Source organism: Bos javanicus, chromosome 29 (assembly GCF_032452875.1).
Source record: "Bos javanicus breed banteng chromosome 29, ARS-OSU_banteng_1.0, whole genome shotgun sequence".
In the NCBI taxonomy this organism is placed as follows: Eukaryota; Metazoa; Chordata; class Mammalia; order Artiodactyla; family Bovidae; genus Bos; species Bos javanicus.
In genome coordinates this window covers 33,179,390-33,190,003 of record NC_083896.1, presented here as the reverse complement: position 1 = coordinate 33,190,003, position 10,614 = coordinate 33,179,390, and positions in this window count along the sequence as shown.

The following is a 10,614-nucleotide window of genomic DNA, read 5'->3' as shown; positions in this document are numbered from 1 at the left end:
CAAGTCAGAAAGAGAAAGATTAATACCGTATTCTAACACATACATAAGAAATCTAGAAAAATGGTACTGAAGAATTTACTTACAGGGCAGCAATGGAGAAATAGACATAGAGAACAGACTTGTGAACATGGAGAGAGGAGAGGGGAGGGTGCGATGTATGGAGAGAGTAACATGGAACCTTACATTTGCTGTATGACTTAGGAAACCAAAACAGGGGCTCTGTATCAACCTAGAGGGGTGGGATGGGGTGGGAGATGGGAGGGAAGTTCAAAAGGGAGGGGATATATGTATACCTATGGCTGATTCATGTTGAGGTTTGACAGAAAACAACAAAATTCTGTAAAGCAATTATCCTTTAATAAAAATATAAATTAACTTTTAAAATTATATAAATGTACCACATACTCTTTATCCATCCTCTGTTGATGGACATTCAGGCTGCCACCATGTCCTGCCTATTTTAAATAGTGCTTCAGTGAACACTGGGGTGCATGTACCTTTTTGAACTAGGCTTTTCTCTGAATATATATGCCCAGGATTGGAATTGCTGAATCATATGGTAACTCTATTTTTAGGTTTTTAAGGAACCTCCATATTGTTCTCCATAGTGACTGCACCAGCTTGCATTTCCACCAACAGTGTAGGAGGGTTCCTTTCTCTCTGCTCTCTCTCTCTCCAGTATTTATTGTTTATAGAAATTTTGATGATGGCCATTCTGATTGGTGTGAGGTGATACCTCATTATTGGTTGATTTGCATTTCTCTAATAACTAGTGATGCCAAGCATCTTATTGTGTGCCTGTTGGCCATTTATATGTATTCTTCTGAAAAATGCCTATTTAGGTTTTCTGCTCATTTTTGGATTGAGTTGTTTGTCTTTTTGATATTGAGCTGTTGCAATACATGTATTTTGAGTAGTTCCTAAATCAAAGGGGAAAACAGCTAGAATGCATATACTTGGCATAACTGGGAAAATTTGAATATCACAAGATATTATTGAATTAATGTTGATTTTCCTAGGAGTGGTAATGGTGATGTAGCTGCATACAAAATGTTATTGTTCTTTGGGAATGTGTTGAAATATTTGGGAGTGAAGTGTCCTATATAGCCAATTTTCAGATGATTTTTTAAAAATATTAAAATATATATTATATATATATATATAAATAACTATATGTGGGAGGGGGAGAAAGGTGGGAGCAACAGACTTGGTAAGAATTTAACAGTTGGTGAATCTTAGTATAGGTTTGCATGAGTGCTCAGTCATTCAGTCGTTTCTGACTCTGTGACTCCATGGACTGTAGCCCGCCAGGCTCCTCTATCCATGAGATTTCCCAGGCAAGAATACTGGAATGGGTTGCCATTTCCTTCTCCAGGGGATCTTCCCCACCTAGAGCTTGAACTTGTATCTCCTGCATCTCCTATATTGGCAGGTGGACTCTTTACCACTGCCCCACCAGAGAGAAACAGGACTCCCCTGGTGGTCCAGTGGTTAAAACTTTGCACTTCCAATGGCAGGGGAGAGGGTTTGATCTCTGTTTGGGGAACTAATACCCTACATGCTGTGTGCTGCAGCCAAAAAAAACCCTACTGCTACTTATCAGCCATCAATATTTCAACCTTGACCATTGAGTCAAATTATTCTGTAAAAATAAACTACCTAGAAAAAAATGGGGACCTTAATCCTCTAGGTCAGCTATTCTCAAATATTTTGGCTTTAACACTCCTTTACACTTTTAAAAATTGTTTAGGATTCAAAGTATTTTATGTTTATGTGAATTACACATATTGATACTCTCACGTATTATTATTCAAAATTGAAATTAAGAATGTTTAATAGGGCTTCCCAGTTGGTACAGTGGTAAAGAATCTGCCTGCTGATGTAAGAGACACGGAGTCATGGGTTTGATCCATAGGTCGGGAAGATCCCCTGGAGGAAATGGCAACCCACTCCAGTATTCTTGTCTGGAAAATCCCATGGACAGAGGAGCCTGGAGGGCTATAGTCCATGGGGTCATGAAGAGTAGGACATGACTGAACGCACACATACATACACACACTATTTTGTAAATAATTTTAAAAATGACAAATAATATATTTGTATTGTCTGAGACAAATATTTGCAAGAAGTGTCTGCTTTATTGCAAGATAGCTGGATTGTCATATCTACACCCAATTTTTTACAATATGATATTTTGGTCAAAGTATATGAAGAAAATCTTGCTTTCCCCATATGTAGTTGGAAAAGAAAGGAGTATTTTAATAACCTTTTTAGATAGCTTTGAATATTCTTTGATACTACACTAAAATTTGATAACAGGCAGTTTCTTAAAGGTGAGTTGCAATGTGGAATTTGAAGCTGTATTAATGAACATTTCAAAATGTTACATTAACACCCATTGGTCTGTCTCACACTTGAACAGATCTTTTTTTACTCATGCATGATTTTGTAACATCAACCATTGGCCATTTGGAAAATATTGACTCACAGAGTCATGTAACTCATCTGAATGTTAACACATCTCATGATCCAAGAGAAACCTCACATATTTGTTAACATCACTATCAATCTCATCAGAAAAGTCAGTAAGTATTGGGAAGCTGCCATGCTCGTAGTGGCAGATGCATTTTCCAAAATTCTAATATTTGCTTGTAAGATCCAATTTTTCCCACTGGCAGCAAACACTGTCAGGTGTTTTCCTTAAAGTGACAAGTCACTTCATTAATCTTTAAGAATGTGCCTGCCAAATACCCAAGTCTGAATAAGCACAGTTTGTCAGTCACACTTTCAAATAAAAATGGTGTTAGGTGAGGGGAAACAAGACTAGTTTAGCTTGCAACTCAAATGATCATGCTAGTGCTTTTCTCTGAGACGACCATCACACTTTGGTACATAATTGCCTTATGGGTACTTTGCATGTTGTCCCAGAATATTAAAAAGATGCTCATTCCAGGGCTGAGGTGAATAAAATTAATATTTTTCTACTTCATCGGGGACATTCATTTCCTTAAATGAAACCAGCTCTTCTGAGAGTTCACAGTGTTAAGACCAGAACGACTAGTTCATAGCACCATTTGGTTCTGTGGCCATAATCGGTGCTAAGTCTCCCTCCGTTTTACCCACCAAGGCTTTTGCCCCATCAGTGCAAATGTCAGCACGGTGAAAAGGGTAAGTAATGCTTTACTATTATCATGTAATAAATCTGACTTGTGGGCTTCCTGAAAGTGTCTTGGGGTTTCATATTGAGAACTGCTGCTGGAGGAGATGAGAATATTGGGGAGGAACATGATCAATTTTGCAATTTGGGGAAATCACTCTGCTAGCAGAATGAAGAGTTGGATGGAATCAGTCTGGAGGCAAGGAGACTGTAGCAGTGTTCCAGAAGTGATGATGAGGGTCCTGCCTAGGACAGGGGCTGTAGGCGTTGGGAGCACAGGGATAAGAAAAGTCCAGGTCCAAGTGTGAGAGTGATGAGCAGGGTAGTTGGGGTGCTTTGCCGTCTCTCTACAGTTGGTCAAATCACAAGGCCACTGCTGGAGCTGTGGTTTTTTTCTTGTCCAGGCACCTTATTCAGTACATTGGACAACATAGATTTTTATCTGAGAGCACATTAAAAAATATCTTACAGGGACTTCCTTGCTGGTCCAGTGGTTAAGACTCCACACTTTCACTGCAGGGGGCATGGTCTGATCCCTGGTTGGAGAAATAGGATCCTCCATGCTACATGGTGTGCCCCCCAAAATTTATATATATACATATATGTATATATATATATGTATATATGTGTGTGTGTGTATATATATATATATATATATATATATATATATATATATATATCAGATCAGACCAGATCAGTCGCTCAGTCGTGTCCGACTCTTTGCAACACCACGAATCCCAGCACGCCAGGCCTCCCTGTCCATCACCAACTCCCGGAGTTCACTCAGACTCACGTCCACCCAGTCAGTGATGCCATCCAGCCATCTCATCCTCTGTCGTCCCCTTCTCCTCTTGCCTCCAATCCCTCCCAGCATCAGAGTCTTTTCCAATGAGTCAACTCTTCGCATGAGGTGGCCAAAGTACTGGAGTTTCAGCCTTAGCATCATTCCTTCAAAGAAATCCCAGGGCTGATCTCCTTCAGAATGGACTGGTTGGATCTCCTTGCAGTCCAAGGGACTCTCAGGAGTCTTCTCCAACACCACAGTTCAAAAGCATCAATTCTTTGGCCCTCAGCCTTCTTCACAGTCCAACTCTCACATCCATACATGACCACTGGAAAAACCATAGCCTTGACTAGACGAACCTTTGTTGGCAAAGTAATGTCCCTGCTTTTGAATATGCTATCTAGGTTGGTCATAACTTTCCTTCCAAGGAGTAAGCGTCTTTTAATTTCATGGCTGCAGTCACCATCTGCAGTGATTTTGGAGCCCAGAAAAGTAAAGTCTGACACTGTTTCCACCGAGTAAATGTGTTCTAAAGATATATAAATATTCTAAAAAGGTAAAAAAGAAAAATCACAGGTCCAGGGTGACTCTCAGTGTCCCCAGTCACATAGCAGGATTCACTGAACTGGGAAACACAGGAGGAGGAGCAGAGTTGGCACAGAGTTCCTAGAGTCCAGCTGTGGTTAGGTGGACACCAAGGTGGTGTCCACGTGGAGATGTATGGAGCGAGCTGATTATACAGGTATTGAGATATATATCTAACAAATAAAATCAAAGAGAAGGATAAAACCTTGGAGGGTAAGTGTACAGCCTAGAACACAACCTACTTAAAGTAAGGCTTTAATGAATAGATGGTGGTGGTGGTGGTTTAGTCGTTAAGTTGTGTCTGAGTCCTTGTGACCCCATGGACTGTAGCCCGCCAGGCTCCTCTGTCCTTGAGATTTCCCAGGCAAGAAGAGTAGAGTGGGTTGCCACTTCTTTCTCCATGGGATCTTCCCAACCCAAGGATCAAACCTGAGTATCTAGTATTGCAGGTGGATTTTTTACTGACTGAGCCACCAGGGAAGCCCTAATGAATCAATAGAGAAGGAATGATAAAGAAGATAGAAGAATCATAGGAGATTGGTGAATGGAAAGCAAGAGAGTGTTCCCAGAAAGCAGAGTTCAAAGACGACAAATGCTGCAGAGACCTAAGAACTAAAAGGAGCCCACCGAAAGGTAGACTGTGAGAAAGCCTTTACATTGCTGGATCTGCAGGCCAGGAACAGCATCTGATGCAGAGAAGACACAAAGCTTTGTTGACTGGATCAGTGAATGAGTCCACTGCACATGGCCATTGAAGGCCATTGACCACCTTTATCCTAGTGTTTCTGTGGGTGTAGAGAACACAAGCCTGACAGCTATGGATGGAAAGTGAATGAAAGGAGAAGGTGAGTGCATTTTGTGGAGGAACTTGGTTAACAAAGGAAGGAAGGAGTTAAAGGGAGAGCTTGCCAGTATCACAGTGTGAAGGAAGGCTTGTACTTAGTTAGATCATTTTGCTAAGGATAAAAGAGACTTCTTAAAAAAAATACTTATTTGGCTGTGCGGGGCCTTAGTTGTAGTGCACGGGATCTTCTGTCTTCATTGTGGCACGTGAAATCTTTAGTTATGGCATGTGAACTCTTAGTTGCAGCATGTGAAATCTAGTTCTCTGACCAGGAATTGAACACACGCCCCCTGCACTGGGAGAAGTGAGTAATAGCCACTGGACCACCAGGGAAGCCCCTGAAAGAGACTTTTAAGTATGTTTTATAAGTCTTAGGCAAAGAGTCTTTAGGAAGGGAAAGTTGACAATCATGATGAATTCTGATCCTTTACTCACAACTCCCTGTCTTCTGCAATGTCCTTACTCCCCAAAGTCACAAGTGACTTGAAGAAAGAGAAGCTCCCTTTGATTCAAAACAAACTGGGGTCAAACTTTTGGCTGTGCCTGACACCCACAAGGAAGCACTGCTGAGAAATTATGCCCACTCTTCCTGCCTCCTCCTGTCCTCTTACCAGACTCTCACTGACCTCCATCCTTCACAGCCTGGGCCTCTCGTGAGTTCCCGCCTGGATTTCAAGCATCCCACTGAAGATGCAGACCAATGTCTAGCCTGAACCAGCCTGGGAGCTACTTTCACCCCTTCTGGAATGCCTTCCTCTTTATTACCTCCGGGTTTCCCCTCCCTGTCACCTGGCTAGGTGCTGTGCATGCTCAAGCTCTCCACATAGGCAACCGTCCCTCCTTGTGCCTCTACGTAACATCCATCATAGTGGATGGTGAATTCCCACTCCAACCCTTCCTTCTCCCACCAGGCTAGGAGCTCTGTGAAGTGTTCATTCATTCATAAAAACACACATTTAGTGAGCTCGTGTTAGGGTGCTGGGGATCCCCAGGGAGCAAGATGTGGAACCTACCTTCATAGAGGTAGATAGATGCTTGAAATCCAGGCGGGAACTCACGAGAGGCCCAGGCTGTGAAGGATGGAGGTCAGTGAGAGTCTGGTAAGAGGACAGGAGGAGGCAGGAAGAGTGGGCATAATTTCTCAGCAGTGCTTCCTTGTGGGTGTCAGGCACAGCCAAAAGTTTGACCCCAGTTTGTTTTGAATCAAAGGGAACTTCTCTTTCTTCAAGTCACTTGTGACTTTGGGGAGTAAGGACATTGCAGAAGACAGGGAGTTGTGAGTAAAGGATCAGAATTCATCATGATTGTCAACTTTCCCTTCCTAAAGACTTTTCATCCCAACTCTCCTCACAGAGGAAGAAGACTCAGGCAAAGCAGCAGACTTAGGAGCAGAAATCGAAGAGTCGCTTTAGGTTATGTGCATGCTCCCTCTCAAGTCTAACCTCCTCTCGCTGCAGATTAGGCTTTAAGCAGCCTGCAAACTTGGAGGCAGTAAAGACTACATCATAATAACTATCTATTAAACTTCAAAAGGAGGAAAAACTTAAAACATGAATGGAGCTAATTGCTGGCTGCCACAAATTGGTTCCTGGGCATTCTAAATGGTTTAATAATTGGTCTAGATACCATTGCAATAGGTGCCATATATAAATACAAACACAGAGAGATGCAGAGATAACTGACAGGCTGTGACCTCGTCAAGTTACAGTTTAGCCTAAAGGGGAGAATTTTACCTGTTCAGTGTGCTTGTCATAATTATCTGTCACAAAGTAGCCAAAAATGACTCTCTTGTTTAACAATTACATTACCTAAAGACTGGAGTCAAGGTGAAAGAAATTAGACAATTACTATTTTGGGCTGGGTGTCAGGATGCCTGGGGGTCACGCCAGGCTCTGGAGCAGCCAGCTGTGTGCCCAGGCCAGTTGCCTGTCTCCATTACTCAACACACTTGTAATGATGCTTCAGCTCATGCATTCACTTATTCATTAATTCAATACATATTTATTAAGCACCTACTGTATTCCTGGCACAGGGCTAACTACTGAGAGTACCAAGAGGCAATAAAATTTAAGCCATCCACTAGGAAGGTGATGCTGAGAAACTGAAGTCCAGGGCATGATGATGCTGTGGAGGTATGTCCCGGGGCTGTTGGGGGACAGTGGAGGTAGGTAAGTGGACTGTTGGAGAAGATGGGTGAAATCTTAAGATGGGGAGGTCTTTGAACTGGGTTTTAAATGATTAGCAGGAGTTTGCCAGGTAAAGAAGAACAGAATTATCAAAGTAACAGGAGCATGGTATCAAAAACATGAAAAAGAAATGTTTAGGGAACAGTGAGTGTCAGGTGGATGCAGTTAAGACTATAAGGAACTGATGAGGGGGGTCAGTTAATCCTGAAGGGCTGTCTGGGTATTCTCTTGTAGGCTCTAATGCAGTGGTTCTCAAACTTGAGTGCACACCAGCATTACCTGGAAGGCTAGTTAGCACAGATTGCTGGACCCGTCCCCTGTTCTGGGGTGGGGCCTGAGAACTGGCATCTCTAATAAGTTCTCAGGTATGGCAGATGACCTGGGAGGGAAGATGGGTTCAGCTGCGTCTTATCCTGATAGCATGACGCTACCCAAGTCGCCTCACCTCCCTGTGTCCTAGTCTCAGTTTCATCCTTGGTGGGACTGGGGGTGTGGATGCTGCCTGGCAGCCTTTTGTCTGCCAGCTGCATTAATTAAAGAATGTGTGTGAGCTCTTGGAATACATCAAGTGCTAGGCAGTTCCAACTAGTCCATTCTAAAGGAGATCAGCCCTGAGTGTTCTTTGAAAGGAATGATGCCAAAGCTGAAACTTCAGTACTTTGGCCACCTCATGTGAAGAGTTGACTCATTGGAAAAGACTCTGATGCTGGGAGGGATTGGGGGCAGGAGGAGAAGGGGACGACAGAGGATGAGATGGCTGGATGGCATCATCGACTCGATGGACGTGAGTCTGAGTGAACTCCAGTAGTCGGTGATGGACAGGGAGGCCTGGCGTGCTGCGATTCATGGGGTCGCAAAGAGTCAGACACAACTGAGCGACTGAACTGAACTGAACTGAAAGCAGTTGCTGATACTTAGGCCACCTGGCGTGAAGAGCCAACTCATTGAAAAAGACCCTAATGCTGGGAAAGACAGAAGGCAGGAGAAGAAGGGGATGACGGAGAACAAGATGGTTGAATGGCATCACTGACTCAATGGACATGAGTTTGAGCAAGCTCCTGGAGATGGTGAAAGACATGGAAGCTTGGAGTGCTTCAGTTCATGGGACCACAGAGTCAGACACGACTGAGCAACCGAACAACAAGACATATTTTTCAACAAGGTGAAAAATATGTTTATGTACATACACACAGACACATGTGTATCTTTCAGTACTTCTTTTAGCTATCAAAAACTCCCTAAGTCCCTTAAGGAATCCAAGAGATCTGTCAAACCTGTTGTATGGTTGCTCTGTGTGTGTGGGTGTGTGCATGTATGTGTGTACATGTGTGTGCATGTGAAGGAGAGAGAGAGAGATCGCAAGACAAAGGAGTGAGATAATTAGAGTAGAATGGAGTGGGAAAAGGAGGCCAATGTTAATTCCATTTTTATCTTTGAGTTCTGGTCTTGTTTCTGATAACATCTTAGAAGATCTATAAATTAAAACAGATCCGGAGTTAGGAATCTTCAGCTAGGAATTTCTCCCTCCTGTCAAATAAAAATCTTTGCTGGGTTCTGGGTTCTCTGAAATATCAGCACTGTTCTCCACAAGCCTAGAAATAGGCAGTATTGATAAGGCTCACACTGCATGCACCCACACTCTTTTAACAAATGAGTGTCTAGCTAGTTGGAGGGAACCTTTGCTTACCCTTGGTGTAATTCTCCACCTCTAAGGTATTGGGGCTTCCAGAATCCACCTCCCAATGCAGGAGACGCAGGAGATGTCAGTTCAATCCCTGGGTCAGGAAGATCTCCTAAAGGAGGGCATGGCAACCCACTCCAGTATTCTTGCCTGAAGAATCCCATGGAGAGAAGAACCTGGTAGCTACAATCCATAGGGTATCAAAGAGTCAGACACAACTGAAGCAACTTGGCATAGCATACTAGGGTATTGACTGGCCAGGTTGAAAGAGCTCCTTTAACTAAACATGACTGAAGTTTTCCTTTCATCAGGAAGGGCATGGAGGCTGTAATATGTTATTCTGGAGTGCGTTGGCAGGTACACCCCGGAATGGCAGGCTATCAGCTTACACACAAGGGAACAATTACCCGGGTGGCATGGTTAATCGCAGGCACTTCACCATGGAAAAAGAAAAATAATACCCTTCCCATCTCATCCCACGGAAAAGAAAGGAGACATCTACCAGTTTGTAAGAGGATAATTTCCTAATTACCCCATGAAGGTTGTTATTTCTGTTAGGTCCTTAAATCAGATTGAGGAGGGTGAAACCTGATCCTTCCTTTAGTGATGAAAAATGTTATTGTAGGATTTGGTTTTCACACAGTGTCTCCCACAGCTGAAGGAAGAATTTACTAATCTCAACCAGGATAGCTGTGGAGGCAGCTGGTGTGGGCAGAGGAAAGTCCACAGTGGGGAAGCAGGAGCTGGGGCACTTCAGGTTGGTCCAACAGGATTGTTTAATTACTTGGAAAACCTTTCTCCTGAGTGTAAGGAGGCCTCTGCAGAATACATGACTCATAGCATATTAACTTCTGAATGTTTTAGAAATGAAGCTTGCCTTAGTTTTCAGCTACCATTAAATCCCCCTCAAGGCATTTTAGGAAAAAAAAGGAGGGGTGTTCTGGCGGTGATTATCAAACCAGAACCAATCCCCAGCCACACAAAGGGCACGCCCAGAATGTTGCCTACTCTTCAGGGAAAGGAACTAACATTTCTGGAGCACCCATTGCATGTTCCAGCATTTTTTTCTCCCACTCTTTGCTTTCAGAATGGGGAGGCCACCGGGCCACTGCTCCACTGGCAGAGCTCGGGTCCTCTGCGTTCCCCTCTGTCCCTCTCTGGCAGCGGAGGGTAATAGGCAGGAGACCCATAAAACAGAGAGGTCAAGGGGAGAACATGCAAGAATGGGAGTGGGAAAGAAAACTTGGCATCACCTGGATGTGGAGAAGGGCTGGCCTTGAGGGAGTGCCAGGGCTGGTGCCAGGAAGAATCGCCAAGCGGGTGAAATGTGGCTTTGTTCTCACTCTCTCTGGTTCTAGAATGCCCTCCCTCCACCCC